Source organism: Carettochelys insculpta, chromosome 7, assembly GCF_033958435.1.
Source record: "Carettochelys insculpta isolate YL-2023 chromosome 7, ASM3395843v1, whole genome shotgun sequence".
In the NCBI taxonomy this organism is placed as follows: Eukaryota; Metazoa; Chordata; order Testudines; family Carettochelyidae; genus Carettochelys; species Carettochelys insculpta.
In genome coordinates, this window is record NC_134143.1 from 3575679 (window position 1) to 3580642 (window position 4964).

The 4964-nt window shown below is 49.1% G+C and overlaps 1 non-coding gene across 1 annotated transcript; it reads left to right on the forward strand.

The window, feature by feature from the left end:
* The first annotated feature begins 879 nt into the window (after positions 1-879).
* Positions 880-952, forward strand: TRNAF-GAA (transfer RNA phenylalanine (anticodon GAA)). Its single transcript has one exon. It is a non-coding gene; the product is annotated as a tRNA-Phe (tRNA).
* The last annotated feature ends 4012 nt before the right edge of the window (positions 953-4964 follow it).

Consider the following 4964-nt stretch of genomic DNA (forward strand, 5'->3'; position numbering starts at 1 on the left):
CAATGTTCTCACTTAGCTCACAGCTGTAAGCAGGGAAGACAAAAGGAGAATAATAGGGAGGGGTGGTGGTTTAATCAACCTGATAACTGCAGACTTTTTTTGAACAAAGAGTTAAAATGGAATCAAAACTTCAGGGTTGTGGAGCCAGTTGTCTTTTCAAGAGAAACTACCTTGAGCTGAGGTGCTGCTGGTCTCAAGACCACGTCTGTGGCTTGTTTTTAAATCTTTTTTTAACTCTCTCCCAACTCCCCTTATATAGTTACACAATTGGGTCATAGAAACATAGAATCTTCTCTTTGTTAAGTCATCCCATCTCCTCCAAGCAACGTGGATGCCCAGAACGGAATGCCATGGTTGAAGAAACCATAGCTCTCTCTCCCACATGATCTGCACAACCACACATTTATCTCCATGGTTCAACGATCCTGGACCTTTTCCTTCAACAGGGAGGATGGCCGAGAGCACTTGAGGACCTCTGGATGCTTCATCCCAAGGGGTCACTTCTTCAGAGACTCTTCCTGGGGTTGCTTTGCTTTGTAACTCTTGGCCTTTACACACGAGTGGCCCTGCCTACTTCTTGCCCCTCTCCAAAAGCTTGGGCACCATCCGGTCACACAATGATCCTGAGGCCAAGTAGCTAGGATGTGGTAAGATACTCTTGTGGTGAAAGGGTCAGATCCCATCTTCTTCCTTACCATCAGTATCCTGCAGTCCCCTGCGGCCACTGGGTGAACCAGGAAGTAAGGCAGAAATAGGGAAAAGAAGAACTCAAGCTGAAGGAAGCTGCCAATATTCCTCCTGCCTCTCAAGGACACTTGCAAAGGCAACAATAGCTGAGAAAAACATTTCCGATATTGAGGTAGTAGCCTTTGAGCAGCTGCTGAAGTAGCTCAGTTGGGAGAGTGTTAGACTGAAGATCTAAAGGTCCCTGGTTCAATCCCAGGCTTCAGCAGAGCCTTTCCCTAACAAAGGCCATAGAGGAATTAGTGACTGCTTGGGGCCTTGCTGCTGGCCAATGCTCCTGGAAAGGATGCTGCCAGATCTTTCTGGACACCTTGGTGCTTGAAGGCTCTTGCTTTCTTCTCCTGCCCTTCCTTAACAAGGGGAGGAAAAAAAGTCCCCCTTGTGCCCAGTACAATCCAGTCAACTACACAGAACTTGCTGAGAGTTCCCTGAAGTCCACTGCTCCACCTGCTGAGCTAGTGAAAGGCAGCTCTTAGGGCCTCCCACCACCACTTTCTCCAGGTTGGCTGATCCAGGTGTCACAGCACATGCCACACAGGTGGATGGCATTGCAGGGGAGGCTCTAGAGGAACCCTGCTGTGATGTGCTGGTTATCACAAAAGTTTCCAAGCTGAAATCAGCAACAAACACAGTATGTCATTTGTGTCCTGGAATGTGTTCCTGCTTGTATGGCTGGCCTGGAGCCCAGGATTCCCTGCCCCTATGAGTGCCAGCAATCAGACAGCCTGTGGTACCTTTCAGTGAGACAAGGGAACACTTTTGTAATAGGGAAACAAAAAACATCCACCAACAGCCTTGGCCAGGAAGCCTGTCCTTCCTCTCTGGCTGCTATGAGCAGAGGCCCAAGGATGCAAAGGACACAGGCTAAGTGGCTGGCAGGGAGCAATCAAGATTCCTGATGGGAGGTGACTTCAGCATTCACAGGTGGTGGGGATGGCCACCCTGTGCAGTGGGGGCTTTGGCCACCTCCTTCCCTCACCTCGTTCAGCTACTTCCTTCAGCTCAGGATTGAGAAGGACAGAGCCTGGCCAGCCCTTCCGTGTGGCAGGAGATGATGTGGATGGCAGTGTTCTCATCTTCTCCCCATTGCAGTCACCTGATGGCCCAAGTGCTTGCTGCCCACACACACCCCATCAGAGGCAGGTTCTCCAGCCCATGCGGCAGAGGAGGGCTTAAGAATCACAACCTCAACTTGAGGTAGAGGCTTCCTAGTGGGCTTAGAAAGTGACCTTGTGTCTTCCTTGCACTCAGCCTCCCAAAGCACAGAGCCAGCCCTATCCCCAAGCCCACACTGAGCCATGCACCTCACACAGGGAGGAGCAGCAGGAGCGCTCTCTCACAGCAGCTCCTCTGGCTTTCTCTGCCTCCTGTTTCCTCTCGGGGTCTTCTGGCCTCACAGGCTCCCTCTAGCAACCAGGAAAGTCACAGAAACAGAACTGTAATACCACTAAGCAAATGTGCACACCCACATGTTAGCAGAGGCTATTGTGACACTCTGGAAATCCCATGCAGCCCCGTTCAAGTGCCTACGGCTATGTGTGTACTACAAAATCAGGTCAACTATGTTAAGGTCAATTTTGTGGTGACTGATTTAAAGAAGAGGGAGGCCAGCAATGGAGGAAAGAGAGGCAGTTGCGGTCTGACAATATGACCTGTTGAGTTTGTCTGTCTCTCTGTGTTTCTTTCTCTTGAAAATTTTCTGCCCTGGAGAAATCTAGCTCATGATTGTTGAATTCTTTCCTTGAATTCCGTGGCCTGAGAGGTGTGTTCATTGTGTTGTGAAGGGCACAGCTCTGGCCAGGCACATAAAAGAATGAGCTAAGTTCCAGAGGAGAGGTGCCTTGATGGCTCTGAGCCTGAACAGCCAGGGATGGAAACCTGCCCCCAACTCGGATGTCTCTTGCCTCCGAGTGCCAGGTGACCTGACAGCAGACCATAGTCATGGGGCTTTGTGGAACAGTGGAAAGCATGTTGGATTTCTAAGGTGTATTGGTTACTGTGGCCTCAGGCCAGTCGGTCAAAAGTTGTATCTTCAAAGCTCACCACAGCCACTTTAGCTGCCCCCAATGACCATGGCCCGTCAGACAGAAAAGACAAACCCTTCAATGTAGCCAAACTGGTCTAGAACAGACACAGCCAGTCACCAGGAGCTACAAGTCTCTGCACAACACACTGATGTGCTCACAACCTCTGCCCCCCAAGGAAGTGAAAATGGGGCAGGAGGAAAGGAAAGTCAAGCTACCTTGTCTGGACAGAACCCTGATATATTCCTCTAAGGGAGGCTTCTTTCCGGAAGCCTCATGGTGCAGTACTTCTACCACTTTTCTTGCCTCTCAACCCAGTTACCCCGCATACTCCCAGACATAGGCTGCTTGGGGCAGATAAGGGGGGGGACCCAAAAGCACAGGGCCACAGGCTCTTGTTATTGTGGGGTACTTTAATTACCCTGACATCTGTTGGGAGACCAATACGGCTGTACACAAGCAGTCCAGGAAGTTTCTGGAGAATGTTGGGGATCACTTCTTGGTGCAAGCGCTGAAGGACCCAACCAGAGGTTGTGTGCGGCTCGACCTGCTGCTTACAAACAGGGAGGAATGAACAGGGAAGGTAGAGGTGGGTGACAACCTGGGAAGCAGTGATGAGCTGGTAGACTTCAGGATCCTGACCAAAGGAAGGAAAGAGAGCAATAAATTACACACCTTGGACTTCAGAAAAGCAGACCTTGACTCCTTCAGGAACCTGATGGGCAGAATCCCCTGGGATGCTACCATGAAGGGAAAAGGAGTCCAGGAAAACTGGCAGCATTTTAAGGAAGCCCTATTGAAAGCGCAGAAAGAAACCATCCCAATGCGCAGCAAGAGAAGTAAGTATGGTCGGAGACCAAACTGGCTTACTGGGGAAATCCTTGGAAAACTTAGGCACAAAAAGGGAGCTTACAAAAAGTGGAAACTTGGACAGATGTCTACGGAGGGATACAAAGGTACAGCTCGAGAATGTAGGGCAGTTATCAGGAAGGCAAATGTGCAACTGGAAATGCGACTTGCGAGGAATGTGAAAGAGAACAGGAAAAGTTTCTACAGGCATGTTAGCAAGAAGAAGGTGATCAGAGGTCATGGGGCCTCTACTGGATGAGGGAGGCAACCCAGGGAAAGCTGAAGTACTTAATGCTTTCTTTGCCTCTGTCTTCATGGACAAAGACAATTCCGAAACTAATGCAATAAGTGATGCACTGTGGGATGAAGGTGGACAGCCTTTGGTAGGGAAAGAACAGGTTAGGAGCTATCTAAAAAAGCTAAATGTACATAAATCCATGGGCCCGGACGTAATTCATCCAAGGGTTCTGAGGGAGTTGGCGTATGTCATTGACAAGCCCTTGGCCATTATCTTCGAAAAGTCATTTAGATTGGGGGAGATCCCAGATGATTGGAAAAAGCAAATGTAGTGCCCATCTTTAAAAAAGGGAAGGAGGATGATCCAGGGAACTATAGGCTGGTCAGTCTTACATCAGTCCCTGGAAAAATCATGGAGGGGATCCTCAAGGAAGTCTTTTTCAGGCACTTGTAGGAGGGGAGAGTGATCAGGAATAGTCAGCATGGATTCTTGAAGGGCAAGTCATCCCTGACCAATCGGAGTAGTTTCTACAATGAGATAAATGGCTCTGTGGATAGGGGAAAATGAATGGATGAGATTAATCTTCACTTTTGCAAAGCTTCTGATAAGGTCTCCCACAATATTCTTATCAGCAAGTTAAAGGAATGTGGATTTGATAAATGGATGGTAAGATGGATAGAAAGCTGGCTAGAAGGTTCAGCCCAGCGGATAGTGATCAACGGCTCAATGTCGGGATGGTGGTCGATTTCTAGTGGAGTGCCCCTAGGTTCGGTTCTGGGTCCTGGTCTGTTCAACATATTTATCAATTACCTGAATGAGGGCTTGGATTGCACCCTCAGCAGGTTTGCGGATGACACTGAGCTAGGGAGAGAGGTAGATACGCTGGAGGGTAGGGACAGGGTCCAGAGTGACTTAGACAAATTGAAAGATTGGGCTGCAAGAAATCTGATGAGGTTCAGTAAGAGCAAGTACAGAGTCCTGCACTTGGGCTGGAAGAATCCCAAGCATTGTTACAGGCTGGGATCCGACTGTTTCAGTAGTAGTTCTGCAGAAAAAGACCTGGGAGTTGAAGTGGACGAGAAACTGGACATGAGTCAACAGTGTGCCAT